Raw genomic sequence first — 15,756 nt, 5'->3', positions numbered from 1 at the left:
TGCTTTAGGGAGGACAAGTCTCGGAAATTGTAGTACTAAAACAGTGGGACAAAGGCCCCGATTCCTGCAGACACCTCCTAGTTTTATTTGAAGTTATACCCGTCATTTTCTTATCCACCGAAAAAGAAAGGGATGGATGATTGAAAACTGTTTATATTAAAATGAATGTGTGAATGAAACCTGGGCGAATAAAATAAGCATCAACTAATTTGACGTGTGCTGTCAACTTAATTCTGCCGGGATATTGGCCAATATAACATTTTGGGAGGGCTTTTTAAAAGTCTGCCTAAAATTTACGTGTGTTCCATACATTTTATGCCTGTCGATTGCCCGTCCCTTTCGGTTTCGGCGGATAAGAAAATGACAGGTATAACTTATAATAAAATTAGATGGTGGGTACTGAAATCCGCAGCAATATCAAGTTTAATATGAAATTAGGTATGGATTCAGAATCAAATGCTTTTAGAGGCGCTCAATAGGCCCCCTCGGGATCTGTACCCCTACTCATACATTATAAATGTCACCTTGAGCACAGATTTGGGGATTTCTTAATTTCTGTCATAGAATAAGGAATAGTAATACTACGTATAGAACGGCAACTCTCCGCTCCCCACCAGGTCTGAGCTCGATTTACCTCACCCCCTCTCGAACATAGTTTAGACTTGAATCGTATGGCGTCAGACGTCACACACACGGATGCGCGTGTACGATAATATCAATGTGTAATGTCTGTGTAAAACGAGGTTGTTTGTATGAAGTGTCCGGGGTGTGTTTCTGTATCATGTCATTATTATAATCCTCTGGGATTTGTCTCGCTGTCTTGGTAAAAGAAAGCCAGCTCAGGTGGGGTGTCTTCGCAGATTGCGCAGGATTTGCATACTCATTTTTTACTTATTTACATTGAAGGAATTTGTTTCAACCTCAACTTAGGTTGGAATAAGTACCTAATGTCACTTTCGATAAAATTGGTAAAATATTCCGTCAAATTAACGAATAAGTAAATAGGTTAGTATTTCATTCCTGCGGGGTTAAAAAAGCCACATCGAAACAATTCATCTAACAAAACAATATTGCAATTTGACATTTGCGCATATAAAATTAAGTGCACAAACAAGATGAATTACTTCGATGTGGCCTTTTTAAACCCCCTTGTTCTGAAAGCATAAAGTTAAAAAAAACTGTAGTGGTTGCCAAGGTGACGATACTTTAGATGTAATTAATTTTATAGACTTCACTTCTCATTATTTTATTTAAATATATTTTCATTTACACGATAGCTTATTCGCCGAATGAACCAACGTACATTTTAAATAAGTTTCATTTAAAATATTATATTATTATTACCGTTTAGGTACTTTCTCTGTTTATTTCATCGCTTATCATTATCATTCACTATTCCATACATTTTCATAAAAAATCACGACTTTATTGTAGTTAGAGGTATCATGTATTTCTAAAGGCTTTTAGTGGTAGTGATTAGCGGATGAAGAATGTCAAATTATGTAATATATTTTTTGTAATAAGAATAAAAATAAATACTATAGTAGGACTTGTGTTTTATTATAAATAAATAATAATAATTTATTGCCAAAAATTGAGTACAATGCTTTTCTTTAACATAGCTTAGTATTAGACACAGATATAATTCAAATTAAATTCATAAATAATATCTTTATTCAGTAGGTAACGTGCCCTCCGAAGCTCGAATTGTTACTTTCGGACAATCGGGTGATCGACCTGCAATGTCCTAATCAAACAGGAGATCACAAGATGATGTTTGTGATATGTCCCACCGGGAATCGAACCCTCGATCGAGAGGCAAACGCTCTAATAGACCACAGAGGCCGTTATTTGCAATAGTTTGTAGAATACTTTAGTTTGTGTCAGTTTTTCGCTCGGTTATCAAGAGTCATAGAATAAACGAATGAGCGATAGCACGTTGCATCCACCCGCGCAATAAAGATTGCCATAATAGAGATGTACCTCACTATTCCTGGTATTGATAAATCCAATGTTTTGGTATTGCTTCTCCTTAGACATGTTACTGTTTACATGTTCAATAAAACGAAGATTAAAAATTACAACGCCGATTACCTGAAAACAGTGAACGCAAAGAAACAGAAGTTACTATTTGTATATTAAGGTCTCTGGCACCATAAGTGTTTTACCTGGGGGTTAAAAAGGCCACATCAAAGCAATTCAACTAAAAAGCAATATTGCTATTTGACATTTGTTTGCATTGCGCACTTACTTTTATTTGCGCAAATGTCAAATTGCAATATTGCTTTTTTACATCGCATGCTTCGATGTTGTCTTTTTAATCCTCAGTATTTACTAGGTACATATTTGCCAAAAGTACTCCCGTAACGATCACTAGTGTGTAGGTGTTTCTTCTTATTTTGCCATTGAAACACATGTTGCCCATACTGTCACCATACATCGCCGCAGTTTTGCACCGAAATTGCTTTGGCGCTTGCAATCAGATGTTGCTATGTTATTTTGTGTAGGCGTTTCACAAATTTTCCTTTTTCAAGCCTTGCTCCTTTTGGAAAGCATTTGGGAAAACCTGCGGCGTACATAAACAAACTCGAATGCGAAAAGTAAGTTGTTTACGAAAGGTCTAGTCGGTTTTATTTGGGGAGGTTTTCGCGCATGCTGTGCATCGTATTGTACGTGAAAAATGATGTGTTGTTGTTTAGTTTTTGCCTGTTTTCCGCCGCTATAATACCTAGAAGTATGAAAATAATAATTAAGTATTAATTGATTATTATTTTACGTAAATAATGAATATCTTCCCCCTAGCATCGTCCCGTTTTCCACAGCGTCCAGTTACCAAACCTGAAGATTTGACAAGTCCGGTTTTTTACAGAAGCGACTACCTGTGTGACCTTCCAACCCGCGAAGGGATAACCAGCCTAGAACACATACCTCCGAAAATGCATTTCTCCGGAATATAGGTTTACTCACGATATTTTCTTTCGCCGCTGAACACGTGATAATCAATTACGATTCAAATATGAATTCGAAAACAAATTCGGCTAACATTGGTTTAGGCCTGTGCTGGATTCGAACCCGCGACCTCAAAGTGAGAGGTAAGCGTTCTACCAATTGTGCTGCCACGGCTCTATGGCTATCTACTCAAATAATGAATATCACTATAGATAATTGAAAATGATAATTGATATCACGTGGAATCGAGGATTTGTGCCCGGTTAATGGCAATAGGCTCGCCCCCTATTACACGGGATTTAAACATAATAATGTACTTACTTTAGGACTCTGTCGCACTAACATATTTGACATTTAGTAAAACTTACAGTTCAATTTGTCAAAAAAGTTAATGTGATATGGTACCAAAGTGCATACATATTGATGCTCGAGACCGTACTATACACTTCCGCCTACCCCTCCGGGTATATTGGTATGATGCCATATTATGTTGATTGTATTTTTTTAATATTTTGATTTTGATTTGTAATATATTTTGATTTCGAAATAAAATCATAAAACGTTACAAAGTCAAGTGCCATACCGTTTAAGTTGAAAGATACATTACAATGTATCGTGAGATTTTTTATATTTTTTTACATATTGCCGCCGCCTACAATCCAAATTTAAATTAAAAAATAGGTACCTATGTTCAGTAGGTAACATAGTTACACTTTGAATCGTCAGTTTTTACATAACGAAAGTCTCATCCGCTTAAAACTGCTGCAGCTTCTCACAACCTGTATAGCCGGGGTAAAGAAGCTGCAAGAAAACCCTCAGCGCTTATCGCTATCGGACCACTAGGGTCGATTAATTCATTGAAACATAATACTCTCAGACGATTGAAGGTGAAGTTCGCACATAACTTCAGGCCTGTTGTCTTAAATTTTGTACCGAGTGAGAGTCCTCAGGGCTCCCCATTTGCGGTAAATCAACAATAAGCCGAAGTAGTTAATGCCAACATGTGTCTATGTGAAGGAGACATACAAATCCGGTGGAAATTCCCACTTCCAAAACTCTTTTATACATCAATGCCTTATACTGCCGCGTCCGGCCAAGTAGTTAATACCATTTGCGGCAAATCTACAATAAGTCACGTCAAAAAGCAGCATACAACAGAACACATCAGCACAAACGCAACACAATATACCATTCGTTACAAACAAAATGTTAAAGTTTTATTCAAAAGCTAGTGACACATGGAATTTGGAGGCCGATTGTAAAATTTTAGCAACGTTCGGCGCGTGCTCTGTAATTGACTCTGAAACAATAAGGGCTGATGACGTGATGCAATAAAAATGTTTGTGAAACGTTACCCAGTTACAGTTGTGAGGGTTCCTCTATGCTGGATTTGGTACAGAAACATTGTATAAATAAATATATTAACGAAAACCTTGAAGGATGATTCAGGCCATGATTCTGAGTTGATAACTGAAAATTTCCATCGCAAAAGTACGAGTCTGAAAATAACTACAAAAACCTTCATGAATTCCGACAGGAAATTCTCAGTATCATGGTTTGAATCATCCCCCTCAGTATTCGTTACGGTGTCACTAACATCCATACGTACTCGTACGGCTACTTGTAGGCTCTGCACGGTAACCGCACCGCGCGCGGCGCAAATTATATCGAGGCTTTCGACCAATAGCCGTTTGACGTCCATCTACGTAGATAGCATTCATATCGTTTATTGGTCGAAGCGCTCAATTTAATTCGCGCCGCGCGCGGCGCGGTGTTGTCGTGCAGACCCGGCAGGTACCTGTACGGGGTGTAAGCTAAAGTGACATCATAACGAATGCTAAGGAAGATGATCCAGCTCTTTATTCTAAGTTAATATCAAGTGGAACTTTCTACCGCAAAAGAAACGCACGCCTCTTTTCCACCGGGGTAAGCAGACTATGGAATTCCATTTGCTTCCATACTGTTTGGGTAACTAACATAGACTGCGGCAGGCAGCTCAATTTTTCAATAAATGATTCCAGTGCGTTTAACCACGTTCCTGCCTGGTCTTTAGTAACGATGTGCTCTAAGGTGGAGCACCCATACTTAAATAGAGCCAATTCACTCTAATGTGCTCTTCCACTCATGTGCACCGCATTAAATAGGAGGACGCGAAGCGTTTCGTGCGGATTGGTGGTGTTGCTGAAGTTTAACTAATATAAATATAAATAAATTAAAAAATAATATTCATAAATAACACTAATTTCGTAAACTTCTTCAAAAGCACAATACGTGAAACTATAAAACAAGAAGTTTCAAGTAACAAGATTTGTTTTAACCCTATTAAGTCACAATGCAACTTAAACAGTCACTGTTTTGTTGATTCTAGAGCCAAGTTCTGAGGATCTCTAAATAAACAAAGGTTCTTGCAAACAGAAACATGTTGATTGTTTCACACGAGCAAGCTTGCAGCCATGTTTCGGCGCGATTGGTCACGGCTTGTAAAAAAAGGTGTTTTATTTATTTTTCGTTGTTTTGAAACGCGCCGTTTCAGCCGCGTGTGAAAAACTAATTGATTTCAGGTTTGCGATTGAAACTGGCACAATCTTCGTGCTACATTCTTTGCGGGGCCGACAGGAAGTATTGCCCACACTATGACTACTCTTCATAGAGCTCGAATATAAATTATAATAGCCTAAATTACAATATAATTGAATATAATAGCCTAAGATAATTTTTTGCTGGTACTTTGTAGTTTTACCACAATTGACACAAATTACCTGCTTTACTTATCGGTTTTTATTTTTTTAGAATTTCGAACTCGATATATTTCAGAAGGTCAAAAGTATCTGTCACCAACATCAACTTGTTTCTGTTTATGGCTGCATCGAAAAAGTATAAAAAAGAAATCAATAATTCCAAATACAAAATCATAAAACATGCTACTTACAATAAATTAACATCGTCATTTAAAAATATTATCCCATTTTTTAATTTTTTATTTGTAATTTATGATATTTTTTATTTGTGACTCATTTATTGTTTTGACTAAGGTACTGGCCGATACAGCACGAATTTTTCAAAGATGGCCGCCGAGTTTAATGCTCTAAGTATAAAATAAATAATTTTCATCGTGCTACCACTAAGGTCGCAGCGGGCCAGCACAACAATTTATTAATTTTCAACAAGAAATATACACTTCTCATCAAAAAAATCGAAACACCTTGCAAGTTTACGTTTTGTCAGGATTATCAGAAAAATGTGTACAGTTAGGAATAAATGTTAAATGTCGTTTAATAGTGAGTAATATGAGCTTATCAAATCTTAATGTTAATGTTCTAAATTTAAATGAATTTTTCATAGGTTTCGTATTTTGTTAAATGAGTCATTTTTATTCCGTATGGAGTATAAAGTAAATGGATAAAACAACACACGTAAATGAAAAAAAAAGCTAAAAAACGTTTATTTAATAACTTGTATTCCCTCCCCGAGCTCTAATTACTGCTTCCATACGGTTCTTCATCGATCGGATGAGAGTCACGATCACATGCTGTGGTATATTGTCCCATTCCTCTTGGATTGCATCTTGCAGCTGGCTAAGTGTTTCTGGGGCAGGATCTCTTGCTCGAATTCGTCTCTTTAATTCATCCCACAGATGTTGAATGGGTTTCATGTCCGGGCTTCTTGCTGGCCATTCCATAATAGAGATATCGACTTCGTTAAGATAATCTCGTACGACGCCCGCGGTGTGAGCCCTAGCATTGTCGTGCATGAATATGAAGCCGTTGCCAATAAAATGTGCATAGGGCATCACATGAGGCTCGAGACACTCTTCGACGTACCGATGACAGTTTAGTGCAGGCAGACGTGGCCCAGACACGAAAGCAAGCTCTGTCTTACCGTCGGCGCTGATTCCTCCCCAAACCGTCCACGAACCGCCACCATAGCTGACCTTTTCTTCAATGCAGCATTGTGCATAGCGTTCTCCGTCTCTTCTGTAGACCTTGTTCCTTCCGTCGTTACCATACAGCATAATTTTACACTCATCAGAAAAGAGAACTTTGCTCCACTGTAGGTATGACCAATTTAGGTGCTCACGTGCAAAGTTAAGGCGCGCTCTTCGATGGTCTGCAGTTAATTTCGGCCCATTTTCTGGCTTATGCGGTACCAGTCCACGATCCTTCAACCTTCTTCTAATTGTAGAGTCACTTACAGCCACCCTTCGTACAACACGAAGCCGCTGCTGCAGTTGAAAAGCGTTAAGGCGTCGATTTCTTAAAGAAGTTGTTACAATAAATCGATCATCTCGCTCAGAAGTGACCCGATTCCTGCCAGATCCTGAACGGCGCGTGAACAAACCAGTCTCCCGATAACGTTTATAGACTCTATGAACAGATGACAGGCTTAGATGCAGTCTTGCAGCCACAACACGCTGACTAAGGCCAGAATCCAGCAATGCCACAACTTGGGCGGCTTCTGTGGGCGAAGTATCCATACGTTTTAGAAAAAAAACCTTTTTTCAGACGTCCCAAAGTCACAGTATTGAAATAAAAAACAAAAAGTTTAAGGATAGGCGCCAATTTTTAGTTTTTAAACGCTAAATGTACTCCAACCCTAAACACACATTTGTCTCAAAACAGTGATTCATTTCGTTTATAAGATAAACAAATGAAATTCTAATTTTGAATTTAGAATTTTCGCTTATTACTGTAATGGCCAAACTGCCAGCTATACATTTATGTATTTTTTTTCATCGTATGAATTCTTTTTTGTGTTAAATTCGGACAGAAACAATGAAAACGGAAGTGTTTCGATTTTTTTGATGAGAAGTGTATATTCCAATAGTATATTTCATATCTTGGAAACAATGCAAGTGTGTGTATGTACGTTTACGTGGGGTTTTCAGTGACATACTATAAAGAAATAGACTCACAGTCCCTGAGGATTTTTCTAAAAAAACATCCAAACCGTGTTGTAAATACGTAAACATTATACGTATACGTATATTATGTAAATTCGTATGGAGGTATGTGACCCAACCTGTATTGGGCTGGTTTTCCCTTCGCGGATTGGAAGGTCAGACAGGCAGTCGCTTCTGTAAAAAACCGGACCTGTCAAATCTTTCAGGTTGGGTAAGCGGACTCTGTGAAAAGCGGGATAACGTTAGGGGGATGATGATATAGTGTAAGTTCGTTCCCTGAAATAACGATATTATGGTTTTAAAATAAAGAGCAATACCGGTTGTAGTGTCGTCATTACGCCTATTGCGACTAAAATTCGATCTTGACATGCCGTCTCTTGTGACAAGATGCGCTGCGGACGCTTTATTAGAAAGATTAGTAGTCTAATTGTTTATATACGAGGTCAATGGGGTTTTCATTAAAATTCGCGTGTTCCGCGTGCGCCCGACAGCCACACTCCGCGACGCGCAGTCACGTTAATAAAATATGTTCCTCGTAAATAATTTAACTGCAACAACGTTTACTATTTTCACTAACATCTGTGGTCTAGTGGTTAGAGTGTTGGGCTCACGATCTGGAGGTCCGGGTTCGATTTCCGATGAAGACATTGTCGAAAGCACTTTGTGAGACTGTCCTTTGTTTGTTAAGGATATTGCAGGATTGAATCACCTCATTGTCCGAAAAAGTAAGATGTTTCCGTGCTTCGATGGGGATGTGAAGCCACTAATCCCGTTTATTAGCCGTAAAACACCTCTACCAACCCGTAGTGGAGCAGCGAGGTGAAGTAGGCTCCATACCCTCCGAATGATAAGATAGGACGCGATTAGAATGAGTTTTTTCTATGGAGTGTCCGGGGTGTGACCTTAGTTATACTTTATGAAGTATATTTGAAAATGTGCAGCTGTATGAAAAATGGTTGCACTCTAAAAATTGATATTGGAAAAACTGTAGCGATTTCAGAGAACTCTTCACTGAAGTATTTTATTAATTAAATTAAAATTTCCCCACGCGTTGTTAAAGGCCGTAGTTCGTTTGGAAATTAATAAAGTTTTTGACGGAATTCTAGTGAGTATTTAATTTCATTAATACTTGTATTTATTTGTACTTGTGTGAATTCGTGATTCCTGATCGAAGGAGGCGTGACTTACAAGGGTTTGTATCTCGATTCGGGGTCTAAACCACTCAATTCGACTTTATGAGTTTGAATTCATGTTTGGATCTTAAATAATTGTTATCACGTGGTTTCCAGGATTTGAGCACGGTTAATGGCTATAGGGTCGTCTCCTATTACACATTATTACTTTACTCAGAGCCACGCTCGGTGTAGCATAATCCAAGCTACTTTTTTAGAGCAAAATAGGGCAGTGGTTTGACTCTTACCTTCCGCTCCACAGTACTCTGTCTGACGCCGTTGGGATGAGGACTCTATTTCAAAGCCGTTTTATGACTCCTGTTCTCCTCCTCTGATCAATTACTGCTGCCCTCTGTCAGGTTCCAGGTTACAGTCCCTGTGAATTGCCCCTTCCGTCCGGCTCCCATCTCCGCCTCTGCAACCGTAGAGGTTTTCATCCGTATCCCTAGGCAAGGGTTCTACGTTATACACCGTAGGTTTGGGTTTCTATCTGAACTCAGGCACAATGTCACTCCGGCCTACTGAAGTGAGAGGCGCCCACCCCCGCGGCAAGGACGTGCCGAACAGAAGGTGACTCTGTCCTCCCTGAGGCCGAGTTGATGTTGTAAGAAACTAAAGGCAATTACTTTACTATGTATAGTATATACACCCAGCCAGCTATGTTTGTCCCATGTAATGGGGGCGAGCCGACAAAACACATAGGCTAAGGCGTAACTCTCCCTACCTCTTCTGGGATACATGTTTGATGTTATGTTATGTGTTTTTAACACCAAATTACAAGGCATACTGGTTTAATGACTCGCAGTATTTTATTTCCTAATAAAACCATACATTTTTATCCCCAACCTCGAGAACTGTTGATTCTCCCGTTAAAACAGTAATAAAAGGACACGACCCACAATCTCATCTGGAAACTTGAATCCAGCAGGTTTATACCCGCGGTATCAATTCTTAATAGCCGGGGCGCAAATTAGACATAAATGGAATAGCGTACTACACTAGGTCCGTCCCAACGACTCTTCAGGGCGTTGTAAAACAGCCATTACGTGGCCGCCTCAAATCCGGCCCTGGAATCATAATACCAGTGTAAATTAAATATGAAACCCAACATTAGGCCGTAGTGGGGCCGCGAAACATTTTTGTTAATAACCTTTGGATTACTCGAGGCCTTATGTGGGTTGGTGATTCGAAGCGTATTATGTGTTTCTTAGAGATACAAAATTTTTTGTCGACTTCGTTCATTCTTTTTATCTGTTTATAAATAGAAGTTCTTAAATTAGCAATTAACCGGCGTGCATGTATGAAACGATTCACGAATGTGGATGAAGCAAGAGAAGTATGTCAAGATCGAAGCAAATGGAAGTCTCTGCTTACCCCGGTGCGAAATAGGGGTGTGTTTAAATATGTATGGGTATGTTAAATTAGCATTATGAAAGATTAAAAACACTACATACAAAAATCTCTTTATTAAATTGATTAATCACGTGCTTAGCGGTGAAGGAAAACATTGTGAGGAAACCCACATTCCCCAGAAATGCGTTTTCGGAGGTAAGTGGTCAGACAGGCAATCGCTTCTGTAAAAACCGGATCTGTCAAATCTTCAGGTTAGGTTTACCCTGTGAACAACGGGATATTGCTAGGAGATGACATACAAAAAACTCATTCTCTTCGTGTGCCAACGAACGCGTAAGTGCGAGTGAGACTCAGCTGGCGCTCTCTCTCTCTCTCTCTGTCTCATGCTCCTTACGGTCATTTAAGACTAATACACAGATTAGGTAGTACTTACTATGTAAACTAAAGACCAAGAGGGGGTGAGGTCGGCGCCAGATTCGAAATGGTGCGGGGGCAATTATTCTTCATTCTAAGCTCTCGTAATAGGTTATAGGCCTTTTTCTTTTCAAATAAAAAGCTATATATTTTGTCTTACACAAATAAAGCTATCAAAAATCAGCACTCACAAAATCTTGTCATTTCACTGGGTATACGAACACCAGGTATGCTCAAAACTGACAGCTGGCATTTTCAAGGTCATCCGACCCTGGGTTGCCATTTCGTAAAAAATAAATTGCCTAGTCCAATATTTTTAATTTACTTTGCAAGGAAATTTTGTACTTTCAATAAAAGATTTACGTACAGTTTAAATGATTTTTGTATACGTGACAAATATTAGTAATTAAATACATTTGTCAGTAATTCACTTAATTTCCAATAATAAAATTCGCCTCCTTGGAATGTTGGAGATACTAATTGAATGGTAAGACTTACGTCATCAATGTCATAGGGTTAAGCATACCTGCCGGGTCTGCATGACAACACCACGCCGCGCGCGAAGCGAATTATATTGAGCGCTTCGACCAATAAACGATACGAATGTTATCTACGTAGATGGATGTCAAACGGCTATTGGTCGAAGGCCTCGATATAATACGCGCCGCGTGCGGCGCGGTTACCGTGCAGAGCCTACTGGTGTTCTTATACCATGGTCATTCATATCCTTCTATCTTAGGTATAACACGTATTCGGCTCTTAGCTGTATAATTCAAGGTGTTCTGGGCTTTGTTCCCACAGGTGTACCATAAATCCGAACCGCCGGGGTCCATGCCTCACACACCAACCGCTTTATAAGCCCGATAGATCCTCCGTTATCTGCAGTGTAGCCCCACCCTTATTTATTTATAGGGTTGGAACGATATGTTGTTATAGTATACTAGTAAGTAGTACTTATGTGTTGTGACTATATAAATACTGAGTTATTTTTATAAGTTCCATGTAAATAAAGATTAAGGTTATGTATTGTGGATGAGGTCGTTGTGTCAATCAGGATTTTGCGACGAATCCGCGCGGCTGTTTTATTCATGACTTAAAATAACTATCACGGAAGAGAGAAGGTTGATTTGTCTTCTCCTATCGTGTGGGTTGTGAGGTCGATTACCAACCCTAACAACCCTGGTGTCAGGGTTATTAGTGAGCTCCTGACATGACTCATATAACGACTACGTACTTACATTAGTAAGTAAGTAGTAACCGGGACCAACGGCTTAACGTGCCTTCCGAAGCACGGGTCATCTTACTTTTGGACAATCAGGTGATAAGTCTGTAATGTTCTAATAATGTCATGTAATTAAATTTATTAATTATTTTTATTAGGTTAAAACCTGTATAGGGCTGCTCTTCCTTTCGCGGGTTGGAAGGTCACACAGGTAGTCGCTTTTGTAAAAAACCGGACCTGTCAAATCTTCAGGCTCGGTAGGGTCCGATTTGGTCGGTGGTAAGTATTCATACTACCTATTATGTATTAATACTATGTAGTAATAATATTTTGATACCAGTTACACTATCCTAATCACATCCCTAGTAAGTCTCAGAAGACTATTCATTTACTAAGACGTTGCTTGTTTGGTTCATCCCTTATTTTTATGGGCTCGATAAAGTATAGGATAAAAGTTTCTCCGGCAATTGGATTGTTTTCCCCATAAGGTCCCTAGTTCCTGTGTTATGATAATAATATTCCATTACACATTTGTTATCCATCTACCTCTCGCCTCAGATACTCCCATACGTTTCAGCCATTTATCTTTATTGTTTTATCTTGGAAAAGTTTTCCTCGTCCTAATATGATTGTAGTAACATTTTTTTTTGCTGACCACTTTGTTTTTGCGGAGCCTTACTGGTTCTGGTGATCAGGAAGTTTTGGAGTTGGATTTATTCGCGGTCTTTAGTTCTAAACGATGACGTAATATCTATAAGTAGTTCTTTTTTCAAAATCTGAGATCAAATCTGTCAAATTTACAGGTTAGGTAAGCGGACCCCGTGAAAACGGGATAACGCTAGGGAGATGACTATATAGTCCTTTTTTTGATGGCAAGGAATTAACTTTTCAATTCGGTTTTGAGGTCATTGGCTATATTGCTGATGATGTGTGCTATTTATTGGAGTAGAATAGAATGAAATGGAGTCGAATATATTTATGATTTTTTTTATTATTATGACACATATCTGTTGACCTAACCTGTATTGGGCTGGTTTTCCGTTCGCGGGTTTTAAGGTTAAAGGCAGTCACTTCTGAAAAAACTGGACCTGTCAAATCTTCAGGTTAGGTAAGCGGACCTCGCAAGAAGCGGTATAGCTGTTAGTTTTTCATGCTTAAACAGCTGGATAGATTAGAGTAAAATTTGGCACCAAGATTGATCGAATGACAGACACAAATAGGATACAGTGTTGTTCCTAGGGTTGTTGAGGGTTGATGAGTTCCGGCTTATTAGTTAATGCCATCTGCAGCAAATCTACAATAAGTCACGTCAAAAACAAAAAAAATATGGGTTGATGAGATTGGTACTCTACCTCACAACCCAAACGGTAGAAGAAGTGTTATTTTCAGAGATAAAATACTAGAGTACTATATTATATTTATTTGTTTTTTGTACGAATATGCGGCGTTATTTCTTTGATACTTAATATTTAAATAAGATCAAGCTTTTCCTTTAAAATTCTAGAGTAGTCAGCTTCCGCCACACCTCATTGTTCCTCCTCTACAGTTTGTATTATAATTTACGTGCTGTAAAATTATTTATAGTGCCATTGGACGTATTGGAGCGGGGAACAGCGTGGATTTACGACTCCCACACGACCGTTTAGCCTCCCCGATATTACGCTGATCTAAGCTGACTTAGCTTGCTTAGGTACGAGTATAGTTGCTTTAAATAATCTTGCTTACTTCCGTGGTGTGTGGTCGGCTTATGTGATCGTTGCTCGTGACTTACACTATGCATATAAATGTGGCTTCATTGATTAAGTAAGTAAAATAATGTTAATAAATGAGTAAGTAAAATATTCTTAGGTATAGCTGCTTTAAAAAATCTTGATTGCTTCTGTGGTGTGTGGTCGGCTGATATAATCGGTGCTCGAGACTTACATCATGCATATAAGTGTGGCTTCATTGATTAAGTAAGTAAAATAATGTTAATAAATGACTGAGTAAAGGTATAGCTGCTTTAAACAATCTAGCTTACTCCCGTGGTGTATGGTCGGCTTATGTGATCGTTGCTCATGACTTACACTATGCATATAAATGTCATGGCTTCAACGATGAAGTAAGTACAATAATGTTAATAAATGTCTGAGTAAAACATTCTTAGGTAAAGTTGCGTTAAACAATCTTGATTGCATCTGTGGTGTGTGGTTGGTTTATATGATCGTTGCTCGTGACTTACACTATACATATAGATGATGTGACTTCATTGATTAATAAGTACGGTCACGAGCATTAATATGTATACACTTTGGTAAGTCTCACTAAATGTCAAATATGTTAGTGCGACAGAGTCCTAAATTGGGTACATTATATTGCTCATGACTGTACAATAATGTTAATAAATGGCTGAATAAATTATTTATAAAACAGATACTGTAAATAGTACAGATAGTTCATATCTGACACTACATAAGCTCACAACTATATCCCAATCGGAGAAGTCAGAGGTACTTCCATCCAGCCTTTTGTTAGACCAACGTGATAACATAAAAACATTGCAAAATGGATTTTGAACGCGAATATGTATGATAGTCTTGTCTTCCGAATTATCTTCAATTGTTATGTTATAATTACCAAGCAAATTAGAAGCGTGCTTGTTATAACAGAGGTTGAATTTCATTTCAAAACATAAGATAATAATGCTACAGAATATGGAAGATACAAACTTAATTTAATTTTAGTTTAGCATTTCTTAGACTATTTTTATTTATTTATTTCAACTACATACACTATCATTACAGGTAGGATCTAATGCGATAGAATAGTAGCTACAAAGAATAATTACACAAACACAAGTAACATACACTCACTCAGTACATAAAATACATAAGGTAACCCATCGGAATTCGCTCAGACTACAAACAAAGATATCAATCCTCTCTGCCACACTGTTAATCGTGTCAATTGCTATTGTGTATGGTGACTTGTTATGTAAATTGGTTCGGCTCTTGCGCATTTCTTTCTACTAACTCTACTAGCTCCATTTCTTTCTTGCATTCACCGTAAGTGAAGACGGCACTATTTATGGAGCTGTCAACCTAAAATTAAACTAAATCTTGTTTTGTATACATAACATAACATAAACTGCCTATATACGTCCCACTGCTGGGCACAGGCCTCCTCTCAATCAACCGGAGGGGGTATGGAACATACTCCACCACGCTGCTCCACTGCGGGTTGGTGGAGGTGTTTTTACGGCTAATAGCCGGGACCAACGGCTTAACGTGCCCTCCGAAGCACGGAATCATCTTACTTTTTCGGACAATCAGGTGATTCAAGCCTGAAAAGTCCTTACCAAACAAAGGACAGTCTCACAAAGTGATTTCGACAATGTCCCCATCGGGAATCGAACCCGGACCTCCAGATCGTGAGCCTAACGCTCTAACCACTAGACCACGGAGGCTGTTTTGTATCATGAACAAATAAAATAAAAAAGTCACTGTGGTGCACGGGCTTGCTTCATAAACGGGGAGCGCCGGTTCGAACCCCGGTACGGTCACGAGCATTAATATGTATACACTTTGGTACCATGTCACATTAACTTTTTTGACAAGTTGAACTGTAAGTCGCACTAAATGTCAAATATGTTAGTGCGACAGAGTCCTAAAGTGGGTACATTATATTGCTCATGACTGTACCGGACTTGGACCAATGAGAAATTAATTTATCTTATGTGCAGTTTTCATCACAAACATAGTAGACTC

This window comes from Pectinophora gossypiella, chromosome 4 (assembly GCF_024362695.1).
Source record: "Pectinophora gossypiella chromosome 4, ilPecGoss1.1, whole genome shotgun sequence".
Lineage (NCBI taxonomy): Eukaryota > Metazoa > Arthropoda > Insecta > Lepidoptera > Gelechiidae > Pectinophora > Pectinophora gossypiella.
Note: the sequence above shows the minus strand (reverse complement) of the source record.